Source organism: Perissodus microlepis, chromosome 11 (genome assembly GCF_051167445.1).
Source record: "Perissodus microlepis isolate ML-2025 ecotype Zambia chromosome 11, ASM5116744v1, whole genome shotgun sequence".
In the NCBI taxonomy this organism is placed as follows: Eukaryota; Metazoa; Chordata; class Actinopteri; order Cichliformes; family Cichlidae; genus Perissodus; species Perissodus microlepis.
Genome location: NC_140471.1, coordinates 25,224,788 through 25,251,984, shown reverse-complemented (window position 1 = coordinate 25,251,984; position 27,197 = coordinate 25,224,788). Strand labels below are relative to the sequence as shown.

General features: G+C 42.3%; 1 protein-coding gene across 3 annotated transcripts in view; it reads right to left on the bottom strand.

The window, feature by feature from the left end:
* erfl1 (Ets2 repressor factor like 1) overlaps positions 1-27,197 on the bottom strand; it is a 48,743-nt gene that overhangs the window by 12,419 nt on the left and 9,127 nt on the right. The window contains exons 1-2 of one of the 3 annotated variants that reach the window (XM_084944834.1): positions 25,286-25,621; positions 21,484-21,639 (exon numbers count right to left, since the gene is read on the bottom strand). The gene's annotated coding sequence lies outside the window, so the exon portion shown is untranslated. Of the gene's footprint in view, positions 1-21,483; positions 21,640-25,285; positions 25,622-27,197 lie in introns of those variants that run through there. The other 2 variants (XM_084944836.1, XM_084944835.1) reach the window with 2 other exon arrangements.

The window sequence follows — 27,197 nt, the reverse complement described above, 5'->3', positions numbered from 1 at the left end:
TTGGAAAAAAAGGACAATAAATTCATGGATAAGCAGATGGGTCTTCTAAAGACAAACTCCTACATCAGCGAGAGCAATCGTTTCCAACTATTGTAACTGACGAGGGACAAAGTCCAAAGAAAGAAAGATGAAAATTACTACAGTGTTGCAATGACCAAATTGGTATGTTTGCATCATGTTCAGGTAGACTTGTACGTGAACCATCCTTCTTTCAGCAGTAAACTGAAACTTGTATTTTCTCAACTGATGAACTTCCTGTGACCTCTCGACTTTCTTGCCCAAGTGGGGACTAAGAGTAAGAAAAGGACTGCAAAAGCATATCCAAGAGTCAGGATTGGACCAGTCCCACTGAGTTTTAAGAGGTCAGTCTCGCCACAAAGGTCACAGATTTGTATTTGTAACTTTTGCATGTATCTCCCAAACATCAACTCTGTAACAATGTTGCTAAAGTAAAGGCAGAACTGGCATACTTGTGACGCCAAGGTTAGTAGGACACTGACGGGAGTGAAAAGAAACCAGTGTGAGGGATATACTGTAGTACAAACTACGTTTTGAAATTCTGCAGAGTGACTGGGGTAGAGCGAGGAAGGAGGGCAGCCTGACATTCAGGCAACATTATGTCTCCAGTGCTGTCTAAAGAAGGAAAGAGTGATGGGTCACGATATAAAAAGATAGAAAAATGTGAGAGGCATGAAAAGTCTGGCCTCTCCCGCTTTCTTTTTCCACTAGATGAAAAGGACTCTGTACATCTGTCTCATCTTCCTTTTTTTGGTTGCCCCTGAAAAAGGCCCGACTGAAAACTCTCTCTCTCTTCCTTTCACTCTGCTTGCCTCTCTCCTGCTATCTCTGTCTTTCTCTCTCTGTTCCTCTCCCTGGTTAGCTCTGACACACTGGTCAGCCTCAGGGTGGAAGAACAGAGGGACTCTGCTATGGGTTTGTTAGAGGAGATGGAAAGAAGGAGAGAGGAGAAATGAGGAGAGAGACAGAAGAGAGAAGGAGGAGGAGGAGAGGAGGAAAGGGGGTTGGTCAGGAAGAGGGAAAAGAACCTATCTATCCAAATGTTGAAGAGAAAAGTCAACACAGAATTAAATTCTATCCATACACTGGCCTATAAATCTTCTTATTTAGCTTAAGTTCCATCTTAATTACCAAAAAACATTCTTTATATGATTTTTAAAAATAATATTTAGTTACATCTTAAAATATCAAGCTACAAATTTTGTTTTGAAGCCCAAATATGCATCTCATCTACATCTTGTTTGAGCATCCAATTAAAAAGGTTCTTTGGATTTTGTATGTGCCAAACAAAAAGTTCAACGTGCTTTTTCAAACTAAGACAAACAATGACTGAAACCTTGCCATCAACAAAATTAACTTCCCCTTTACATAACGAAAAAAAGAGTCAACTTCAGCATCCCAAAGACTCTCAAAACTTCACAAGTTAAAAATTTGGTCTCAATTACTAGGTTTTTCAGACAATTTGACCTGTTCGCAGGATATTACACACTTGATAATACACTGGATGAATCATAAAACATTAAAACCATCACTGGTTGGTTTTTTTTAATTATTGATATTTATTTTTTTTTGTTCAGCATTTCATGTTGTACATTAAGGTTTTCACTTTTACCATTTAAGCTTTGAATCTGTGAAAATCCATAAAAAATGAAAAAAGATTACATTTTAATCACTGAAACTGCGCAGATAATCACAGCAATACTGATCATGTTGCAACTTATAGCCGCTAGATTTCCCCACAATCCCTCCTTTGTACCTTACACACCCATCACACTGCAATGTGAAAGAGTGAGAAATCAGTGCAGTCACTATAATAGGAGCAGGCAGCGGTGCAGCAGCATCAGTGTATTTAACCAAGACATATTGTTACAGGAGTACTGGCTGAATCTAGTTGTTCTCCCACAGAGCACCCATTACTCCCCACTGCAGGGGCAAAGCTAATACTGAGTCCTTCACACTGAGACAGGCTATCATCTGACAGGACTGCCCGGCCAGAATATCATCCAGTGAAATGTACTTTGAAAGATACAGTAGAGCAGCGGTACAAGATGTGACAACAGAGGCAGGGAGTAATAGGGCAGAGAAATATTAAAGTCCATATCTGAAAACTTAAGAAACATAATTTCACACTGAACTGTTTGGTTCACGGCTTAAGGAATAAGGCTGGGTTTAGAATTTGCATCAAGTTCCTAAATCTATGAATACATAGCTTAAAGTCAACGCTGAGCACAGCTACCCCTGCTGAAAATATGAGTGCTTTAAAATGAGTAAGAGCTTTGTGTGTTCTTTCATGAGTTGAGCTTTGGAGATTTTACTACATTATATCACTACTTTAAGTCACAGAGTAACACCAGGAGTGTGTGAGAGGGATTGACTGTAATAAATGAAGTGTTGGCAGAAAAAATATGTTAAAAGGTCGAATATCATGGTTCGTTTCTTGGGCTAATTGTAATGGGGTATGATGTGCATATTTGGCTTTAATGACAAACACAACACCTTGCGGTTTTAAAAAGAAGAGTAGAAAAGACCAGCTCAATTCACGGAGAGAAGTTTAGACTCCAGCTCGGGTCATAAATAGAGTACTTTGATAAATAAGGAAACCTGATTTTTTTTCTCCAGACTTTCACGATCGGTGGTGAACTCCAACAAGTTTAAGAAGAGGTGAGTGGAGATGAGGATGTTGAGCGCGTGAAAACGGCATTAGTATGATATAGAACGCTGGCCTTAAGAAAATAAGGAAAAGAAGGGGAAAAAGGATGAAGAAAAAAGTATCAATCGATAGGGTTAAATTATTCATCGTCATTAATTATCGATCGCTCTCCGCTGCCGGCTCGTCCGCCTCGCGCCAGAGTTGAAAGGAGGGAAAGCGCGCTTTATTAAAACCGGCTCGAGCCTCATTGTTTCATGTCCCGCGGCAAAGAAAAAGCTCGAGTTTGGCTCTGCCCGCGCCAGTAGAAAAATACACACGCGCGCGCGCGCACACACAGACACCGCTCCATCTCCCTCCTCTGCTTTCTCTCTCCCTCTCTCTCCTGACGCGCGGGAGGAGCTTTTGGGAGCCTCGCGCGGTGTTCACGGGGCGGCTGTGTCTCGCGTGGATCGATGAGGGATCAATGGCTCGCGCTGACTAATAGCCAGAGAGCGCCTTTGATCTCGCGGCTGAGAGATCAAAACCTGCGCGAGAGGGAAGAGAAATAGGAAAAGAAACTGCGCCGGCGAGCTGACCTTCACACACACATGCGCGCGCGCGCACGCACACACACACACCGATGCACGCAAAACCCGCGTAGCGTCACTCGCGCGCGCAGCTTTTCGGAATTTGATATCCTATCCAGGATATCCTACCAGCGAACAAACTGAGAGATGCATTGCAAATCAAACTGCGGGCGAATATGCACCGGACACATTTGGAATAATAACCAATCTGTCTATAGGCTATTACCGAGAACCTTCACGCTCACTACACTACAAACAAGTCCACCAAACGCACACACCACCTTGTTTCCCACTCAGAGTTGTTGCTCTTGACTATTTTTTCCTCAGACAAGGTGATGCAGTGAGACCAACAGATCGTTCTGTGGTTTCCAGCGATCGCACGAGTGTCCTATAGGCTTAAGTCCAGAGAAGAAAATACGCTGTCTGATCTCGCTCAGTGTTTATGTGTGATGGAGAGCGGAAGGCTTTAATTGAGTTGAGTATGTTCAGGACATGAACGCAGGTTGCTCAGATCTTCAGTTAATTTCCCAAAGAAAACCGTGTTGGGACTGAAGCAATACTAAGGCAGATCATAAGCTGTGTGATCATTATAACTTACACAGTGTTTGAATGTGACTGCACTGTTTTCTGTTTTCTGTGTGTTTGGGGTCATAGAGACCCTTTAGCAGCTCATAATGGTGTTTAATCACCTTCATGCTTAATGACACTTCCCCTCTAAATTAGTGATAACTGCTTTTGAACCAGTATGATTGAGAATTTAGATTTGAGAGACTCCAGCTCAAAGCCTGGTTATATGTTACTCTAAAATCCATCCAGCCATCCATCTCCTTCCCCTTATCTAATTCAGGGTTGCTGAAAGGGGGCTGGAGCCCATCCCAGCTGGCAAGAGACAAGGAACACCCGGGATGGGTTGCAGGGCTAACACGTAGAGAAAGACAACCATTCATGCTCACAGTACTTGGAGAGAACCCACACATTCATGGGGAGAACATGCAAACATCACACAAAAAGCCTCAGACTGGATTTGAACCCTTCCTGCTCCGAGGTACCGTGCCCTCTCTAAAACCCTACACAGGTAAATATGGATTTCATTTATTTTCCCTTTTAGTTGCTGTTTTGTGCCAAACAGAAGGAGCATATATGCATAATCCACATAATAAACAAATCTTAAGACTTTTTTTTCTGTAATAGAAATCCTTTAAATATTGGCTGAATTTTATATCCAAGTGTTTGTGTCAAACACTTGGAGAAAAGTTCAGCAGTTTTGAAAAGGGTCAAAAGACAAAAAAACAAAACAACCCTGCTTCATTCTTTCATAAATTGCCCCTGTTAGTAATCATGAACCACAAATTAATTCCTTGCCAAATAGAATCTTATGTTCCACACTTTTAACTTGGGGAAGTCCACTTTTTTCTTCCTCTGTATCTCTCCTCCTCCTCATCACGCTCTCCTACTCTATCTCTCTCTTTATCCCCCCCATTCACTCTCCCTCCCCTCTCTGGTCAGTGAGTTACTCTCTCTATCGCTCTCACTTCCCGAATTAACCACTCAAGAAGTCACCACCGACTCAATCAATAGCTCATACATAAACCCTGCTATAATCGCTCCCCCTGCCTGTCTGTCTGCCCCCCACCCCCCTCATTCCCCTCTCCTCCTTCACCACATTCACCATCATCCCCTCACAATCCCTTTCCTCCCCTTCCTTCATCTTTTTGTGTCTTCTTCCTGTCCTTCTCTGTGGATTTTAGACGCTCTCTTCTCATAATTATCAAACCTGTCATAAACATTAAGAGCAGCAATTCTGATATTTCTATTTAAAAATAACTCCTCACACCTTTCCTGCCTTTGCACCCTCATCAGGCAATTTGACATTGTGATAAAAAAAAGAAGTCTTGTCATAGAAGTAATGTATCATATGGGCACTTGAGAAACATATTTCCAACCACAAGAGTATAAACCATAAGTTTTAAAAAGGTTATTACACGTTTTATTGCACTTGATGTCATTTGTTATGTACAACACCATGTCAGATTTTGTGCGTTTATGGATTCTAAAATGACGCAGTTTTGGTTCTATTTGGTTCGGCTACTTAATAAAATCTTAGTAAAATAATGCACCCAAATTGTATACCACCAGCGCTGATTGAATAGTGTTCCCGGTCTTTAAACAGTTCAACAACTTTTACTAAGACAGCAGTGACAAGCACCCAGCGTTGGACTTCAGAATAATGTCCTTGTTTGTTAATGAACTAAAAAGTCTGAAATTTTAATTACGTGAACAAGTGATGCACAAAATGAAGCGCAAATAGCCTTCATAACTCTGAGGACTTTCAGAGGCCTCAGCTAACACAAAGTCGCTCAAAACTTGGACCAGTAAACATGTCTCAAATCACTCCCTTGAAACCCAAATGCACAAAGAACCAGCTGAAAGCTAATACAGCCCAATATTACTGTGTGCCTTGTACTGAATACATAATATGAAAGGTGACCTGATGCTTCTTTGAGAGTGTTTTTTTTTTTTTTACTTCTATGCTCTCACAGGCTTCTATATTCCTTGTGGGACTTCATATTTGTGTAGCATCCCTCTAAAATTTATTACAGGAGCAGAGTAATTCTTTTAAGTGCAAGGGCACTATCGGCCTATGTTAGCGTGTCCAGCCTGAATGGGTCCAGTATTGCGTTATAGCAAAGACAAGGAGACATCAATATTGCATTATCTCATGTTTAACTGTGAGACACAGATAGTTGTTTTGGGGGCCTTAAAGATATTGTATTACCAAAGGAGATGCAGACGCACACACAACCACATGAGGAGGAAAAAAAGTGAGAGGGAGAGAGAGAGAATAACACACAGAGAATTTTAAAATTATAAGGCCTCTACACACCCTCTGCTCATACCCCTTCTATCTCTCTTTCTCTATCTTCCCTCGCTTCTTTTCTGCCTCTCTCTCCAAAGTCTTTGATTCGTCCGTATGGTTTGATCTGCAAGAGAGCGAGTTTTGTAAACACATTTTTCACGATCATATAGCCACGGGCAAGGGGAGCGTGAGGCGCGGAGGAAGAAGAAGGAGAGGGAGAGACTCAGAGAGAGAGTGAGAGAGGGAATGTGTGTGTGTGTGTGTGTGTGTATATGTGTGTGTGTGTGTGTGTGTGTGTGTGTGAGAGAGAGAGAGAGAGGGAGATGGTGTGTGTGTGTCTGTGTGAGGGAGGGACGTTTAATGAGCATGCAAGATGGAAAGATAGACTGACAGAAAATGCAAGGATGAAGCCTCAAATATGACTTATTGCACAGAGCAACAAAGACACACAGACACTCACATGCATACACATGCACACATTTGGAACCACACAACACACACACACACACACACACACACAGACACCAGGGAGCCCAGACTGATGGTTTTGGCACAAGTAAAGCATCACAGGGGTTGATGAAATGTGAAGCAACAAGGAGAAGAAGCAAGTTATTCAGTTTTCCTTATCATGCAGAGGGGGGTGACACTCCAACACTGCATTTCCCGATATGACACTTCCTGACTGGTGAACCCACAGAGTTATTGGAGAAACACACACACACGGGGAGGGGAGGGAAAGGGGGAGAGAAAGTGATGCATCTCGTTTGGGATGATGAACACAGTAAACAGAGAGAAACGGCGTCTGAAAAACAGATTATGGGGAGAGCCAATAAAAGGTTGCGCACAGATGGTAAACACACTGTGGTGTAAAGCTGAACTAATAAAAGTGCGAGGCTCTGGTTCCCTACATTTTTTTTCACTTGGTTGGAACGATTTCGTTTTTCATCTGGCAGCTGCTAATCCGGTTTGGTTCGATTGGCCCCGGTAATGGCGCTAACCCGTCGCCTCCATACCGACTCCTCTCCGCGGGACGCGACAGAGAGGAGGCGACGCCGGCTCGGAATGAGCATCAGAGAAGACACCGGTTATGGCACAAAAAAGGGAAAAGAGAACGGGTGCCATAGTTCACACAAAGTTTGAAGTAATTTAGACTTTGAGTTTCCAACTGCCCGAAATATTCGCCTTAAAGGGAGAAAGGCAAATGAACGATTGCTCAATTACTGAAGGCTAATTTCAACAAAGTTTGGCTGCTATTAAACGCACGTAGAGGCTCTTACACTTTTTTCATTGAAGTTTGCATTTCGGACTAATGCATTAATTACATACGCAGGCCCCAAACGCTCAAAAATAGAAGCCCGATACTAAAATAAGAATACCATTGCAATAGAGGCTCGGCGCACTGGATTGTTAGAACCTTGTGATGAATTGGCTCCTTCGACTTTTGGCTAGGGTTAGATGCAGGCCATCACATTTAAAGTGCTTTTCCACTTCGAGGTTTGTTTGTTTTCCTAAAAGACGGGGAAACAGTCCTCAACAATTCTGCACAAATCCCTCGCGTCAGTCGTTAAAAAAATCATTTTCTTTTCATTTTTTCCTTTCCTTGCATTCTTTCTTTTCTGTTTTTTTTTTAACTTAGCCTACTGCTTTTTTAGAAAGAAGAATAGCTGCAAGCAGTTAAGTCGGTTGTCAGAATCTGCGCGCTCGCGTGTGTGTGTGCATATAGTGCAGTGCAGTGTAGTGTAGCGTTTCCTCTTCCTCTCTCTTTCTTCTCTCAGTCTTTTCTGTCCGGGGAATTGTTCTCAACGTCCACAAACACATTGCAAATACCCGGCGGCCAAGCGGCATCGATTTCTAATTAGACGCCAGGATAATCGTTGGAGAGAGATGAAAAAAAGAAGAGAGTGATGGCGAGAGCGAGTAAATAAATATATAAACGAATTAGAGCCCAGATTAATTGAATGAATATGAGCATTAAAAAGAAACAAAGGTGATCTTGGCGGATGAAACCTTGCGTGGATTGAACGGGAAATAAGGATTATATACACAGAGGAGCACAGGCTGAAACATATTCGAGGGAGAGGATGGGTGGGGGTTTCTTTTGAAAATTAGGGCGCACTTTTGGCCAAAAATTAGTTTGTAATTACTGATCCATGCAGCAACATTTCAGGCACATTCGCACGGCTGATCGATTCATTCAAAATGTTCTGTTCCCGCATGCGAGATGTCATTGCGGAGAGCTCGGCGGGTCTCACACGAAATCTTGGATGGAGCCTGCGAGGAATTAATGGAAAATAATTTAATAAAAATGCACAAAAAATAACTTAAATGATTAAATGATCATATTGAAGTCATATTTATTCATATTCGCTGGTGTGCACATGCATGATATCTGTGCTAGAAACTGTGACAGCAATCAACCTTGAACTAAAGCCACAGCTGGATTATCCAACTTCTCTCCTCTCCAGTCAAATTTCCACCGCCCCACCCCCACCCCCTCTTTCCCCCCTTGCCCCCCACCTCCCTCTTTCTGTCTCCTGACAGAGTGTGACAGGGGGTTAGCCGGGGAGCTCAGGTAGCTCGTTTACTTTAATTAACGTTTCATCATCCTCGGAGCGGGACCGCGCACCGTCTATACTCTTTCATGCTGCTCAGTCTCTCATCCCTGTTCTCCTTCCATTCATCACCGGCCCTCCCTCCTGCTCTCTCCTCCCCACCGTAGGCCTCACCTCTCATCTTTTCTTCAACAACTCGCCAAATCGCCCCCTGCTCTCTGTCTCGTGTCCACTCGAGCATATACAGGATAATAATTCAAACACTTTCCTTCCTTCCCTCCTCCTCCTTCTCCTTTTCCAACTTTGTTCTTCCCACCCCTTTTTTCTCGCTCTCCTATCTCCTTTTCTCTCTCTTTTACAATAATGATGCCATTAACTGCATAACTCCAGGCGGTTTTGATCAACTGATGCAGAGGAGGAGAAGTAGCTCATTGTGTGCTGGCCATCATTTGGTGGATGCTATTGTGCAATTCAGCTCCTAAACAAAGACAAAGTAACTGGAAAACGCCAGAGGATCAACAGATTACATATATATATATTCCGACCATCTTATAACCATGTCAGCAGTGTGCGCCGATGGGTCTTTCAACATGGAGACATTGTGGGGCTGATAAGAAGGAGGAGGAAGACAGTTATTGAGCGGTATTGATCACCTCTGATTATTTAATACAAAATAACTCCCCAGTCGATGATCACCATCAGGCAGGCAATAGATAAAATCAAAGGGCTCTTTGTCAATAGGTTAAATGATCCATTGGAGATATAAGCAAATAAGCAAATCCTTCAGATATTAATGACCTTTCGGTGTAGCCTTTAAGTCAAAATAACTAGTTCATTATAAAATTAAGATGTTTTGACTTAACATTTTTTGTCTGCTCTGTGAAATCCAAAGCAAACAGCTTCTGCCATTTCATTCTTTCAACTTTTAAGCATGTTTTGTTTACAGTTGATGTTAACCTGATAATATTGTACAATAAAAGTTTTTTTTTTGTAATTTAAATTTAAGAGCTATGATTTATAAACCAACAACAATGAGAAACTACCTGTTACAGTTTATACCACATTAAAGGATTAGCCCCATATACCGATCTCTAATTCTCTGGCTATATGTGACTGAAAGGCTTTACTCTTGTTTTTTGGGTGGGTGAAGGGGAAGAGGGCCTCTGGAGAAAAAAAAGTAAAAGTCTAACATCTTTAACATAAAAATCTATTTTTCTCTCTCTCTTAGTTCAATTGTAATTTCTCACCTCACTTTCTTGAACTGAATACTTTCTCGGATAAATTAGCGATTAGTAAACAATCAGATGCAGCGACAGCTTTAAATTGTGCAGTCGATGTCTGTTTGAAAAAGTGTTTTGGTTTGCTCCTGATGTAAAAGAGGATTGGTGATTTAGCTCAATCACATGTCTGAAATTTTACTGATGACCAATGACAAAATAATTTCTAAGAAATGGCAAATAAAGACATACTGTGATGTTTTTTCATTGTTTTCATTGGTTGAACTGTTGATTCTGAACTGGGCTCATCATAGTTCGCCATACATTTAGAGTTATGCAAATTACACTAATGAGTAGTAATTAGAAAAATCTTGCAATTAACAATTAGCAACCGTGGCTATTAGTATTCAGTGTATAAACTGCATTGCCCTACTCTGCATCATCAGTATCACCGAGAGGATCCCACAATCTTACAGTAAAATCAGCATCAGAAATTTGGGGTGTAGTCAAATCACATAAAAAATGTCTTCCATATGTTCTTAATGAAAAAAGGAATGATAAAAATGAATCAATAAAAGCAGCTGTAAAAAGGTTTCACAAAACAATAGAAGTGAATCCCCTCGGAGTCAGCTTACAGCCGGGGTTTGATGTGCTGGTGGAAATGGCAGGTGTTATATAAAGCAAAAATAAAATAAGAGAAAAAAGTAGAGTAAATGCAGTTACACTCATATGGTTCGGTGTGATCTGGGCGTGACTTGCACACGGGCTGGGACTCAGCATGGAGTGCTGTGATAGTTTAAACAGTTTAAAACACTTACAGTGGTAACCGGATTTGTAGCCTTGTGGGGTTAAGAACTTGATGAAATCCACTGTGTCCGCTGGGACTCCAGAGGTGTGCGCTCACATACAAATTGCCATTGATAAAGAGAAGAGGTGAAGCTCCATCACATCTTAAACCCTATCACCCTTACACTTGTTCACATAGAATAAAACTCTAGTACCCAGAATGTAGGGGGCACCATCTCCAACCCCAAGGGAGGTGGGACTGTCAATGCTGCATACAAAGCTTGGCTTTGCCTTTCTTTCGATTGGACCCACCGGAGCACCAAGTTGTAGATAGCTTTGACTTAGAAGTGTGCCAAGTTTGGACTGTATGCACATTTTTGTGTGCAGTGCAGTGTTAAGCTTCTACCTACTCCTGTTTTAAGATCCATTCATATCATGTTTACATATCATACATGAAGTGAAAGGATTTTCAGGGATGGTACTTACGCTTTCCTTTGTTTTTATCGGACTTTGCCTTTGTGTTTATTTTCTTGATATGAAAGCATCCAGCTGTATATACTATATGCAGAATCAACAAACTAAAAAATAAATGAATAAAATGAACTTGAATAACAGCTACCAATACCAAGCATAAGTCAAGTTGATAAACTGTCTGACATTCTTGCATCTAAAATGATATCTATGTGTAAGCTGAGGAAAGCGGCACTAAAAACGCTAAACTACACTTAAAATCATTTAAACTGATAAAGCACTAACGGGTTAAATTAAAAAAAAAAATCTGTACCAATATTGATTATTGATTGATTGACTGATTGATTAGTCATCTGTGATGCCTACTGGCAAAAACAAACATAAACACGGGCAAGACTAAAGCAGATAAAATCGGTGTTTGACTTCATGGATAATGGATCAGTCTTACAGACCACAACCCTGACTGCAGCAGGGTTCACCTCACCATGTCTAACTTGAATCTAGACTTGACCGTTATATAAAACAAACATTGGGTTTGGAGATCTATCTAGGTGCTTCTAAGCATAATCCCAGGAGAATCCATAATTTCACACTGTAGTGCAGAAGTTAGCAATGCCGCAAGCTGAACAGAGATCTGGGAGACTTAGCAATCATATCGCTTTATGGATTTTTTTCCCACTATAGCAGGATGAGGTGGGTGAAAAGCACAACACATTATGTTTTTGTACAATGACAATGAGTCCATATACTCTCATAATTAAATCTAGAGAGTCCAGGTGAAGTCCAAGACGCTGACCACATAAGCTGGATGTTCCTTGTCTTGCATGTCATTGTGTCTATTCTTTTTCTTTCCCCACTGGTAGGTAGAGGCATGTGGTCCTATTTGTGTAGTGTAGCAGCTAAATGAAAATACTGGAGAAAAATTGGCATTAATGTGGTTTAAATAGCCAAGCAGTTCAATTGGGAAAAACATAATAAACTATAAGTTTCACCAAACTTAAAAGTCAGACAACTAATTTATAAATCAGACTGAATTGACTTTCTTGGCTGGTCAGCCATCATATTCGCTTAAGAAATAAAAATATTACTTTCAAATGAACTGCTTTAGAAAATGCTATAAGGATAAAGCAAAACTTTTATAGCCAAGTAAAAGTGTTGAACAACAGAATCATGGAAACTCAATACCGTGTTTTGAACAGTAGATTGTGTTATAGCTTTGCTTCCAGGCTGGGTTATAAAACATATTCAGCCCTCAGATGAAGACGTAAACTTTGATTTGATGATTGCAGATTGTAAATGAATGGAAAGCACGCCGTAATAATATATTGTTGGATTTTGTTCATTTTTCTTTACTGCAAATATCTTCTTTCGCATCTGTTCCCACACGTGCTACCGCTCACAGTCTCTGCTCTGACTCGTGCTGGCTGTCTCTGTCCCGTCGGTGATGTCTCGTCCCACTACAGAGACATCTTAGACCGCTGTATTTCTATTGAAACTACAATATATCCACAGACATGCACACAAAAATTCAATTTCTCCATCTTTCTATCTGTTCCCCTTCCACTTTCTCCGACACACAGAAAACAAAATGTACGCACACAAACACACACATTCGGTGCCCGTCTGCTCCGGCCCCCGTTGGCTCTCTCGCCTGTGTGTGCGTGTCAAATCGAATCTCCACCTCGGTGCGTAGTACACCTGCTGTGCTGGCGTATAATGCGCTGCATACAGTGAGTGCACGATGACGGATTACTGAATTAGACCAATAATGACAAGTGACACTTCTGTTACCGCTCCCTGAGCCACTGCAGAGAGCAGGAGAGAGGTGTAAATAAAGAACAGACACAGCGACAGAGAGAGAGAGAGAGAAAGGGGAAGGAAAAAGAAACCATAGCACCGAGGCAGAGGAAGTCATGGGGATAGATTGGAAATTTGGGGCTTATTTTAAAAAAATAAATAAGTTCTGTTTCATTCCATTTCAACTTCTGTGTCCTCTATGTTCCCCCTCCCCTCCTCACTTTTTCTGTGGCGACACAGGTAGGTAGAAATAGAACTGAATGTTTTTCTCATTGCCAAGTCCCACCAGGACTTTGGTGAAGTCAAAAATGAGGGCAACATTGTAGTACTCTCACTTACGTGGCAAGACAGAAACAGTTCGGAGAAGTTTTAATGTATTTTCATAATAAATATACATGAAATGTAGAGCAGGGTAATTTGTGAGTGTCCACTAGTTGTGCACTGGGGTAGTGTATCTGCAGGATGCCTGGCCCCCCCATGGATCCAGGTCTCCACAGACCTGTGTGCAGGATACTAAACCATGCCAAATGAGGAAGAGGAGGTGTAACCCAATGTGGGATCACATGAATAAATCAGCCTACCACCCGGTGCTTCTGTACTTGGAGAAACACAAACTAGAAAAGTGGATTTACAGAAAGATGTACACAACCCGATGAATTAATTTATCCCTGCACTTATGCAAAAGAGAAGCCGTCTTACCTGTTAAGACGGCTTCTGTTTGAGAGAGGGAACCAGCCGTGTCTGTCTCTATGTTCTTAATCTGGAGATAGACTTTAAAATATGAACCCCAATGAGAGTATTTGTGTTGGTGCTCTGTTGATGTAAATTTAACCGCAAGCCTCATCATCCTGCCTCTATCGCCTCATAATGGAGAATGACTGAAGAATAAAACCTCAATAAGTCCTCAAGTTGTTGCACCACAGTCGTGTTTGGCTTGCAAGCTCAAAAGGTGCAGGTGACTTCTACGGCTTATATCTCTTGTATATGCTCTCACTTCCCAGAAAGAACAGGAAGGCGGACAAACAATGCTGGAGATGGAGTGAGCACTTAACTGGGACGAACACACACTCGTAGTAAGAAATGGGGAGACAGTGGAAGCACAATTGGAAAAAGAAAGTCAGGGAGCAATAGGGAGAGCACAGAGGAAGGAAGGCAGAAAGAAATATTGACAAAGCCTAGATATACACATAAGTCACCCGACACGACCCGCCTGCTCCCTGTATTTTATAGAGCCGCTCTGCGCTGGCGGAACAGCATGACAGGCCAGTTCCTTCAGCGGAAAATATGGTCCCTCTCTACCCTCCCGCCTCTCGCTCCGCTATCACTCCTGTTTTCTGTCTATCCCACCTGATATCATTCTGTCACCTCTGCGCCGGGCTCTTTTTTCCATCATCCCCCTATTTCTTTGCTCCCCGTTCTTGCCTTTTTATTGGTGCTCTACATTCCACCCGTCATGTTTCACTCCTCCATTTCTATCCATCTTCCTGTCGCTCTCTTAATCCCCTCTCATTTGCTCTCCTCTGCCCTCATCCCTCCCGTTTCTCTTCCTGCTCTCCTGAAGCCACTTTCGCGTGCAGTCCCATTTCCACCTACTCTCCCCGTTTCCCTCATTCTTCCTGATTCATTTCCTATCTGCTATCCGTTCCATTCATCCCTCTCTCCTCTATTTGTGCCACATACATTGCCATTCCTCTCCACCCTCTGGCTCAGCTGTCTCCATCTTATACCTTTCTAACTGTATTTCCTCTGACCTCCCAGGTTTTCCTCCAAGGTTTTAAGTTCATTCGTCTCTCTTCCACCACCCTAACCTTTATCCATCCATTTTTTCAAACTCCATACTTTATCTCAGCCTTTTCAGTTTTCCATTTCTTCCCACAGCTTCTTTTTTCTTCCTTATGGAAATCTTTTCTTTTCCTAGCCTTCCTTTTCACATATTCCTGCTATTTTGTTTTTTGATGCTGCTGTCCTGAGGTTCCTTCTCTCCCTCCTCTTTTCTTTTTCTTTCTTTCGCCTCTCTACCTCTGCATTCCAGCCGGCCCTCCCTCTCTCATCCGCAGCCTGAGCACAGAGCCCCATGTGTCGGAATCAATTAGGGCTGAGAGCCGTCGCGGCCGTTCTTTCACGGAGGTAAATATTAAACTGCACCAAGCACCGAGGAGGAAGAGAGGGAGAGAGAGGAGGGGAGAGAGGGAGCCCTCCGTCCCTAATCCACCGCATCGATCAGGCGGGGATGAGGGTAATATATTATTTTGACAAGATACGATCCTCCGACGCGCACCGCTATCCCCGGCGATCGATTTCTTTTTTCTCTCCTTTTTTCTTTCCTTTTCTCCCCCTCAGTGAGTGGGACCGAGTTTGTGTGTTACTGTGTGTGCGTACGCCTGACACAGGGTGCGCGTGTGCATTTGTGTGTTGTTTTGCCGGGCATCTTGGCGTGTGTATGTGCACTGGAGTGTGGATGGGTGACAATAGGAACAGCATTAGGAAATGTGGAGAAGAAATGAGGATGGTGCTGCTAGTAGGTCTGTGCTTTTACAAACAAGCTCCTGTCTAAACAGCTAAATCACACGCTCAAGATGGATCATTGAAAGAATCTCGGAATTGCATTTTGTGTTTATTTTCTGGGGAATATGCACAGAGCGGCATATGAGGCAGGATGTCAAGATTCCAGTTAGTAAGAGAGTTAGCAGCAGAGCTGACCTATTGTAAAGTTAAGTGTCCTCCCCCGCACTGTCCCCTCTGCTCCTCTGCCTCCCCTCTATATCACTTTGCAAACTGTGTCTAAATGCTAAATTCCCAGATCAATTTTTTTATTCAACCTCTCCCCCCATCATCACCCTCACTCTGGCCCCTGCCTCTGTCCTTCTGCAACAGCTTCAAGTCCCGCTGTCCTCCAGTGATGGAGGGTGTCCTACCAGTCTCGTGCACATCTACCAACTTATTTATCTGAGCATTTGTGTGTAACCGTGCAGCAGATCACCGATTTGTACACCACACCTTAAAAGCATTGGTAGGCTTTGTAGCCTACCAATGCCAATAGTTACATATGTAATACCAATAGTTATATATTTAAGGTATTCTATGCAGAATATTACAATTTTAAACTAGTGGCATATTAATAAAATAAAAATACTAATGCACGGACTTGTTCGAGTCCATATGAGTGCATTTTTTTTACACTGATACACAAAACTCTGTCTTTCAAGGTTCAGCAGCCCCGTGACTGCGTCAACACTTAGCACAGTTACTTAACCAAATTCTATACATGTTCAAAAAACATGCTTGTGTTTTATGTGGATCACACATTTCAGTTCCAATCTGTCCTTTTGAGTGTTATAGTGATACAAATGCACACAAGTCATGCACACACCACCCTGCCCAACAAGTTTCCTCTCCTAGAAAGCTCCATCCGAACAAACACGGCAGCACCTGCTGGGTTCTCCTCCAGCTCATTCCGTGGTCTCTTACTCCTCGTCTCCCACTTTCTCTGTTTCTACCTGCCGCGACTTAGTTTTCCTCTTTCTTTCTGTCCGCTCTTGCTTTTATTGTGCCATTTTCTGCCACTTTGGTCCAAGAAAGGGGGGCCGTAATGCAATCTCTCCCCCTCTCTGTCCCCTGCTGTGAGGGAGAGTAGCTTGGCCTGTGTGCTGGGCCAGGGAGAGGGGGGAGGGATGGGGTCAAGGTGAGCTCTAATACACTATTGATCCGCCCCAATTGAAAACCTGATGGAAATTTTAGTCCCCCCCCCACTCCCCTCCTTTCCTCCTCATCCTTCCCAGCACCCCCCCCCCCACCACCACCACCTCTGTTTTTCTCCCCTCTCCTTTCTTCCTTCTACTCCCCCTCTCCCTTCCTATCTCCCACTCGTCTCTTCCCTTATGTCTTTTTTCCTTTCCTGTGTGTATCCTCCCTGGTGTCTAGAGCCTTCCTCTTTTTCAGTGTCTATCCCCGTTCCCTCCAATCTGTTTTCTTTCCCAGCTGAATGTCTCTTTCAACCACTGACCACTTTCTCTCCCTTGCTATCTATCTCTGTGCTGGGCAACACTCTGCCTCCATGTCTTTTAAACCATGCCTCTAATCATTTCCTCTCTTCTTTTCTTCACCTTTAGGTCTCACCATTTCCCCCTTTTCAAGTCTTTTGCCTCTCTTCCCTTAAATCCCTCGCTACCCCACCCCTCCCCGCTGATTCCATCTCTTACACTCTTTTTTCCCCTCATCCCCCTCTCTGAGTGTGCATCAGATGGTCCATTTCTCTCTAACCCAGTGCATATTGATCCCTATGGCAGTAGCACGCAGGGTGAGGGCTGTGAGGACCACTGCTACAGTGTATTAAATGCCACAAACGCTTTGGACGTGGGGCCTGAGACACGCCTCCCCGGCAGGGCCCTGTCAATAGCTGCTCTCTCCTGTCAACAGCAGCCAAATGGCCTCTCAATCTGTGACTTGCGATGGTCCACAGATTGGTCCACAGAAACTGCAATAGATGCGCCACAGAAAAATAGAGAGAATCTTAATAGGAGAAAAGCCAGGACAAAACAGAAAATGAAATAAAGAGATGTGTATAAGTGCATTTTCCCAGTAATGGCCGAGTTCTTTTGAAAAACGTGCATTTGTGACTGATGTAAGTCAATGAAATCATGTAAAACCATTTCCATTCAGATACCTAAAATGTTACAAACAAAATCTATAACCTCACTTTCAATTTGCTACATTCTTTGCCTTAAAAGACTTCATAATAACATGCTGCTGTCCTGCAGTTATGTGGAACAGCAATTAAGTATGTAGTTGAGTGTGCTATATACTATTGAAGCACATCAAACAAAAGAGGCACAAACACTGGAAAAGCCTGAACAATAGAAATGGCAGCAACAGAAGTAAACCTTTTACAGCTACCTATTACTTTCCCACTTAACAAGACAGACCACAACCTCTCCCTCTGTCTGACTCTATGCAGAGTTGGCTGCTATCACCGCACTGCTTGAGTGGGAGATAAATGGAGTGAGGGTGTGTATGTGCGCCTTTGATTTATGTACTGTTGTGTACGTGTCAGACGGCCAAGCTATCAGGACCACCATCTCCCAATAGACATAGAAACACTACAGCAAGTGGAGGGACCCCTCTGCTGACCCGGAGACCCCTGATACATATCTGGAACAACAGAGCACACCGAGCGGGGATTGGAGGGGTTTGTTGCAGTAGGAGGAAGAGGAAGAGGAGGAGGAGGGAAACTCTTCATTGCTCCCGTGCTTTTCATTTTGATTCAGAGTAGATTCATCCACTTTGTCTTTCACTCTCCTTCTCTCTAACACTGTCTCTTTCTCCTCTTTGCCCTTCGCTGTCTAATGTTGACTGGAGGGAAGCAGCCGCTGCACTTTCACCTGGAATTCAACTTCACGTCTCCTGTCCACTCTCACAAAACAAATCTCACAGATAACTGAGCTATAACACGCAGACTTTAGATGTTAGTTTCTGTTAACAGAGTGTGGAGGTACCCTTCTATGATCCCAATGTCACGGAAAATCCATGGTTTGATCAAAAGGGAATGTGTGTTAGTCAACGAATGCGAGAATACACGAAAAGCCACGACCAAACTTCTGGAGTGCCTTTTGAAAAATTTATTTCACCTCGCTCCCTAACCTGTGACTTTTAGCAAGTTTTAGATTTGTCCAATTTTACATGACAGTCAAATAAACAGATTAGAGTATTCTGCCAGTGTTCCTGTTAGTTTTTCAGTACATTGCTTGTAATTTGTCCACTAACCGACATCCAGAGTTCAGACACCTGTTCTATTTTCCCACTTTTCTCTTTCAATCACTCCTTCCTTGTCTCCCTCCCTGTCTCCTCTTTTCTTCCCCCTTCTCTTCACCCTCTCCATCTATTTCTTTCTCTCTAGGAAGGAATCAGTCTCACCTTAATTGCTCTTAAATCGGATTAATGACTGACCGGGGACAACTTGACTTAATCTCTCTTCTAGTAAATCTCTTCCTCTCCCCTCTTCTCGTACATCACTCTTATACATTTTATCCTTTCTTGCCCTCCCCCCCTTTGCTCTCTTTATCTCTTGTCCTCTCCTTTTTTCGCCTTCAGCGCTTTCTCCTCACTCGCTCCTTCTCTTCTCTCGCTCTCCTCAGCATCGCTCACCTCTTTCACTTTGTCACGTCCTCCTCTTCCCCTTTTCCTGTCCTTCCTTCTTCTTCTCTCTCCATCGTGCTCCCCGAGAGTCGATCATTCTTTCATCTTTTTTGGACGAACTCTGTCATACATGAGCTCTACTCGTCATCCGGGTCCCTTTATCATTCCTCTCTCCTTCTTTTCGCATTTTTTCGACAAGTTTCTATCAGCCTTTAACTTCATCATCCTGAGATTTGCCAAAACCTCTTTGACTCGACTGTCACTCTCTCGCTTGATCCTATACTTTGTGTGTGCATGTGTGTGTCTTAGTCTCACTACAAGGTTGGCCGGTCGTGCAGCGTTGTGTATGTGTTAGTCCACATCGATGTGGTTCTGTCATTGCCTCCTAAGTGCTTTGGCAATACTACGGATCTGCTGTCATGCCAGTTCAACTAATCTCAATTGAATTACATTGAACTTGTATTGAGATGGAGATAAAGGACATGAGGGTCTGTCTGTGTGATTGCTCAAAGAGCTCCAGTTCTCTTGCACCCATGTGAAAAAAAGATAAAACACACACGGCAAGGAAATTACATTCATGCCCTCAGATTCAAGCCATCACTTTTGGTGACAGTAATGCTATTTGGATTCTTTAACTAAATGTGATGTATGCCAATATAAAAACAGGAAATAACAAGGTCCTAGCAGTTCAGTATAGAAAACAAGTGACGACATGTCCTACTGAGGTGATGTTTGTTAAGGGTATAAGGGCAGAGAAATTGTTCCCTCTTCCAAAACCCCTGCAGTTTAAAAAAAACTGAAGGAAAAAAGAGGCCAGCCTTGTGGACAAAAGCTCATTTTCCTCTTGGTTGCACACTGCTGCAGGCGGGCTAACATGCCACAGGAGAATTCAACCACTCATACACCTTTGTTTTCCTCAGGTTTTTCTCAACTTTACACACAGAAGCAGAGCCATAACCGAGAGTGAACCAGGATTTCTTTGTCAGACCAGAAGGCATGTGTTCGGCCTGTCCAGCCTGAGGCAATGTTCTGTGATCTGAGATCCACAAAGTTGCACATGTCCTTTGATTGCGACAGACAAAAGTATAATCTGCCATTTCCAAACGCAGGCACATTTGTTCACCTTCCAGTTGTTGTACTGAGTCACTTCCGCATCTCTTTCTTTCTTCAATTTCTATCTCTACTTGTCAACTCTTCCAAAGTCCACTGCCCTCCACTACCAACCCTGGCGTTCAACCTCTCTGCATGCCCATCTGCTTCAGAGCGCTCCCGTCCTTGTCCTTTCTCTTTCTCGCTCTCTCTCTTTCACTGAGCACTCAGGATTAAGCATTTATCTCGGTGGTCCTCCTTTCGGCCCTAAACACCCGTGAGGATGATAAGAGTCACTGGGATTTGTCAAATTGTGCGCCATTGATTAACTGACCTTTCACGCCTGCAAGTCTCTCAGCCACTCCACTAACTGCCGACAGGCTAGATAGAGAGATAGATGGATACATCTGGCTGTTATTATTGTGTACAAGTTTGTAGTTACCAGGTGTGGCAGGGAAAGACGACAGGAGGGGGTTGGGGGGCGGAGAAAGAGGGAGTGTTTGCAGATGATGGAAAAGATATGGAGAAGTCCTTCAGTTCCCCTATAATGCTACGAGAGTAAGAGGTAGAATTTTCTCTTCCAGCAGACACTAATGAATATTGAATCATAAATACTAAAATACAAATTTTAAGAGTGTAATATCAAACGGGAAGAATTAGATGGGTGCAGAAGAAACGAAGGAAGCATTCATTACCTTGATGGAGAGCAATCTTGCACATGGCCAAGGGTTACTGGATAGTAGACTGGACACCTTTGATTATTTGTAGATAGTTCTGTGCCACTTTGTCACTGACACATTTTCAAAATCCAAAAAGAGGTGTTTGGATTTATTTATTTTTTAATTGCAGTGTTTTTTAGCATAGAAAAACAGGACAATCTTGAAATTTTGAAAAGCATTTCCACACATTAAAAAAATATTTTTCTTTTCATAATTTTTAGAAGTTGTTCTTCTGTGAATCTTTAAGAAATAGGTGAGTCTGAAAGATTTCATACAGTGCAGAAAGCTGTCTTATAAAGTTTAAATTACCACTTTGAATGGTTACGTTGGTTTAACGTTACATCTCTACACGGACTCTCTTTGTAAAATACAGTTCCGTTTTCTTTTTTTAAAATCAGCAACAAATGACTCCACCCACTGGAAAGCATCTTGACTTAAGTGACCTCAGATTACCTTAAAAGTATTTTAAACTATTTTAATTATTATACAAAAAGGTTCGACTGTTATTAGAAAATGCAACCGCAGAAGAGAAGCAATGGAAGAAAATAGACATTAAAGGCACACGGTTAAAAAAAAAAAGGAAAGAAATAAAAAAAAGGGGGGGGGGGGGGGGGGTTGAATTCACCCACCTGGACCTCCGCGTCGCTCCGCCTCAGAGATGCACCTGAGGCCGAAGCCCGATCACGGTCTCACGGACTGGACTTGAAGTTTCTTCGCCGCTTCGCTTGATCCGACCGGAAAGGAGGAAACAAGGAGGAAAGTGTCGCTGTCGCACGAAGGCGTCACTGAAAAAAAAAAATCATATATATATATATTAGTACAACTGGAAGATCCTCCGTTAAAAGGACAAGTACGTACGCGGGGCTGCCCTCAATTCAAATAATTAATGAAAATAAATGAAGTAACAGGAAACAGGGGACGTGGCGCTTTGGCCCAGCTGACTGGAGTCGATCCTTTGGCTTGTGTTCTGATGTTTTCCCGCAGGACCACTGCTGCTTCATAGACCACAGATCAATCACCTTATTTACTCCTTACTGTCATACAGTAACTGTGACAGCAAGAGAGAGGAAGAGCCAGTTAGAGCTTATAATATTCACATAATGACTTCGTGCGTATTTGCCACTCATTTGTGGATGACCTTATCGCACTAGACAGCATTTCCTCGAGTTTTTCCCTCTGCAGTATTCCTATAAAATCCTTATAAATGAGGTATATTCTTTCCTATATTTATATTAAAGCTTCCTGAAATGTATATGAGGCTATAACGCATTTTACGCACAGGATGTACCCGGGATTATCGGCACATAACGGATACAGGGCCTGAATGCAGTTCGGCGAGAGGCTTTGCTGTCTTGTTATCGATATATGAGAAGCTTGCTGGAAAGAATATTGACCGCACTAACTAGCCGCACTTTGATCATACGAAATTGCTTTCCAGATGACAACACATTAAGGATGAGAGCATTTTTAAAAAATCAAACCCGCTTCTCGCACCTGTCAGAAGTTTCTCCTCCAGACGAGATGGAGATGAGGAGAGGTGCGAGACCCCATAGGTGGATTGTCTTGATGAATAAAATGAAGTCAATAGTCTATTTCAGAAACGAGGAAAGGAAAAAGGCGAAAAACAAAGGAGAAAATGAGGAAGCGAGGGCGCATCCAATATCCAAATTCCTTATCAAATAATTCTGATCATAAGCCTGAAAAAGTACGTTTGATTTGATGTAACTGACATTAAAAAGCCCGGACGGCTTAAAAAAAAAACTAACGTAATAATAATAAAATATAATAATAAGAAAGCGAGAAACGAATAAAAACACGGACATAAAAGGAAGAAACGATATTTATATTTACCTTTTAGAAGTGACGGCAGGTAAAATACAAATGAATTGCAGAAAAAAGAACAAGAGTAAATGTATTTTTTTCTGTAGACATAAAAGAAAAATTAAATTATGAATCCGAGCAAATTAAATTAATAAACAATTGTCCTAACAACGAAGTAAAATAATCGGAAAGGGAAATTTGAAGTTTTAGGCATTTAGGCAAGGCATGTTATTTGATGTAATAATAATAATAATAATAATAATAATAATAATAATAATAATAATAATAATAATAATAATAATAATAATAGAAAATGCCCATTATTTTAAAACGAAAATACACTAATTATTATTATTATTATTATTATTATTATTATTATTATTATTAGGCAGGAAGGAACGGAGACATATTCCTAATTACTGTGTGAACCGTGTGTGTAAATAAACATTTGCGTTAAAGTGCTGGTATTATAATAAATTGGACACGTTAACAAGTTCAAGCCGTGCAGAGGTGAACGATTAAGGAGGGGAGGGTGAGTGACGTGGAGAGAAATTTCCCCGAATGGCATTTAATGTCGGAAACATTTCCAACATTATTATGTTATTGTATTGACAGCAGTGAGACGGATGAGGCGACTGGCAAGGAGCGGCGCAAAAAGCAGGAATATTATCCAATTACCGAGGAGAGGTTCAACACGTTGGTCTGAAAGTTCACACACAGGAAACACAGAGAGGGGAAAACTGACGGAGGCCACGAGGGTGACGAAAAATAAATACAAAAACAAAATGAATTATAAGAACAAGACATTATTATTATTATTATTATTAACATTACACGCACGCACACTCTGGGCATATTTAAGTAATTTCTGGTTATTATAAAATAGAAAACTCTAAAGTTTCCTCAAATGTCAAAAATGTTTTTCACAGACACAAACAAGCACTTTCACACGCATTAAAACTTCTTTTTAGACAGATGTGAAAAGTTAGATGTTAGTTGTAACTGACTCGAAAAAAGAGAGAGAGGGAGAAAAAACAGCACTGTTTGGGGTTACGGTGGATCCATTGATCGATCTCTTAATCTGCAATAGTTACATGCATGTATTGATTTACAAACACTGTTTATCTGGAATTATACTGGCACAAATAATTGATGGAGTACACCCACGGCGCGCATAAATATGCATCAAAGTTGCAAAGGGGCAAACACCTAAAAAGAAAACACCATATGAGGGAGAGACCAGCGAAATCAAATAAAGATTATTCCAAATATATATTTTTTTAAGCTAGACTCCGAAATGTATCGATGCGCCCACTTCTGAAACAAACTCCCATGTGAGTCTGAAAACACATATACAGGCAGATACACGCGCGCGCGCGCACACACACACACACACACACACACATATCGCCGGCTTCACTCCTGCTGGAATAAACTTCAATATTTTTCTTTGGTGAGCACACTGAAGGATGGTCACAGAGAGCAAACCACTTCTTTGCTGCTTGGTTGTTGATTTATTTATTTATTTTCTCTTGTGGTGTGTCTGTGTGTGTGTCTGTGTGTGTGTGTCGGTGGGTGTGTTGGGCCAAAACTTGGAATAAACTCGAACAACCTAAACGTTGGTAGCTTGTACTGAGAAATTGGAAAACTGTCGACAACCGTGGAAGCTGACTCTAACTTAAAGACGAGAAATTAAAGAAAACAAAAAAGTCAAATAATGAAATAAACTAAAACTAAATCAAAATATGACCACGTGCAACACGTGCACGTCCCAAAGTTGAGGACATGGCACAAGCATGCAGGCAACAAGACGCACTCGCACAATGAAAACCCCCCACAAAAAACAAGATCCAAACGTCACACAGGCACACTTTATTATACAATATTTATAAATTGCATGAGGCCACTCGCACACACACAAACAAATGGAGCAGAGCGAGAGAGAGACAGAGAGAGAGAGATACACCGGCTGAGGACTTGTGCAGCTCGCCGCGTGTGAGTGGCTGTTTAATTGACTGATTGATAAGGCGGTGTGGAGGTGAGATCTGGACGCCTTAACAAATAGAGACATTTAAAGGCTAATCCGGGCCAACGCAGACAGCTGAACGCATCCAAGTGCGCCCGAACAGCCGAGGCTTTCACACATGCACGGAAGAAGTCGACTATTTAACCACCTTTCTGGTGTGTTTGTGTGAGTGTCTACTTGCAAAGGATGCAAAGAGCACTTAAACGTTTGCAATATTTCAAAAAAGACAAATATTTAAAAACAACAACAACAACAACAACAAAAAATCCCAGTAATGGTGGCTAAAAGAGCCTGTGTGAATTACGTACAGTCCAACTTTTTTGTTACAAGATTACACTGCGGAGGGAATGCCATACAGGAAAACATAAACATCTTATTTATAGCAAAAATGACAGCCGTGAAGAATAATGTCGCCCAGCGCAGACGTATCGTGAAATGCTTTTTTAAAAACACTTACTAACTCACTAGAACCCCAACTTTTTTCCTCGAGGGGAAAACCCCCCAAAACAAACAATAAAAATATAAAATTCAATGTCTATAAATATTACACGCAATAAATAAAATGCACAAAGAGGAAAACATACCTCCAGTATGATTTTTTTTAGTAAATGGTTTTCTCACCGGCGACCAGTCTATCCACACGCATTCACTCTGACGGCGCACCGAGCCAGCGACCGGAGAGGCAGCACTACTACCAGCCTGAACCCGGGAAGGAGAGCAGAGGGAGGGGAGGAGGGAGGAGAGAAGGTGTGTATCTTTCTCTCTCTCTTCTCTCTCTCTTCTCTTTCTCCCTGTGTGTGTGTGTGTGTGTGTGTGTGTGTGTGTGTGTGTGTAAGCAGTTAATTAGTAAATCCCTATTCGCTGTGCCTCGGGTCGGTTTGTTTTCCCCGGTCGACAAGCCGAGAGGAAAGAGAATTTGAAGTAGGATTCGACCCGTTTCCGCTCCCGTGTCTCATATATGAGGTCTCTGTGTGTGGGAGAGTGTGTGTGTGTGTATGTGTGTAGTGTAATTGTGTGTTTGTGACTGGGTGTGTTTTTCTTTCTCCCTCTCTCTTATTCAGGGCTCTCTTTGCTGCCACAAGAGGAGCCCCTCCATCGCATCTCCCCCCGCCGGCTTTGAAGAGTCACAGTACTCACCACCCTGTTGACCTGACCCTAAAAGTTACTCACATTGAATTGGGCACCAATTCCCCAAACAAGCAATGAAAGTGGCCACTTCAATGCGTTTCCAGTGCCAATGCGACTGGGGACTGATGTGCCTGACAGTGTTTTCTATGACACAAAAACCTTCCACCTACAGCTGAAGTCGGATTGAAGTCTGAGACTAGAGGAATCACTGTGATTTCCTATGTGCTAAATAAAATGCTACCTAGCCAAAGCAATATTTTCTTTGTTTTCAATGAATATAAAGGAAACCTTAAACGACACTCACTAAAGGTCGAGCCCCACCTGTCAGTCTGGCTTAAGTAAACTGTTGTTTGTTTGCTGTCCCTGTAGCAAAATCCACACTACAGTGAAACAAATCGTCTTCCTTCAACTCGTGACTTCCATCAAGTGTCTGCATAAGTGAAAATCACACACCCGCACAAGCACGCAGCGCAGCGGAAAGAATGCCCCAGCTCTTGTGCGACTGAATCAACTCTGCCCTTAACAAACTTTAATTATTTAATTGATCCTCAATAAGCAAGTTAATAATCAATTAGGTAAACCAATGAAACTCACTTGAGTGCAGAGAGCCAAAGCCTATGACAAGGGCATCAAGGGAAGGGGGTGGAGATGGAAGCATGGGAAAGAAGCTGAAAGCCACACGTTGGACTCTACAAAAACACGGTGAGTACGTTTCAGTGTTTTCAGAAGCTTTCAAAGGCTTGTTGATTGATTAAAAAATCAGCCGTGAAGCAAAATATTATTAGTTTCTGTCCTAATCAGCAATTAGAAAAAGGCAAATTGGCTCTAATTCCCGCGAAAACACACAAACAGAAAGATCTTTCCAAAAATATTTGGAAGGGCCAAAACTACTGAATGAGCATCAGTTGCACAACACGGCTATGGCCACAGCCACGCACACACACGGAGTCCATACAATAAATTCAGACAACGACGCACGGACCTCTTTATCGCCCTCTGGTGTCCACTTTTGATCTCAGCCTTCCATCACAGCTTGTTAAGGCTTCCAGCAGACACCAGTGCTTCTCAACTTTTTTGCCCGGATTTTCGGCTCACAGTGGACATAACGCCATGCTGCAACACCAGTGTATGAGTGTATTTGCTTGTGCGCATAGCTTTTGTCTTTAATGTACATCAGCTTTGTACGGATGGCCATGTCAGGAGCAAGGACACTCACACACTCTGCAGATGAAAGCTTCGCCAGTACTCTGAGTCCCCTGAGGGTCACAGCAATATTGATGTGACCACTGGTGTGTGTGTGTGCGTAAATATTGCTGGTGCATGTACATGTATACAGTGTCTGCTGCATTTCTCCATGTCACCTCTAAA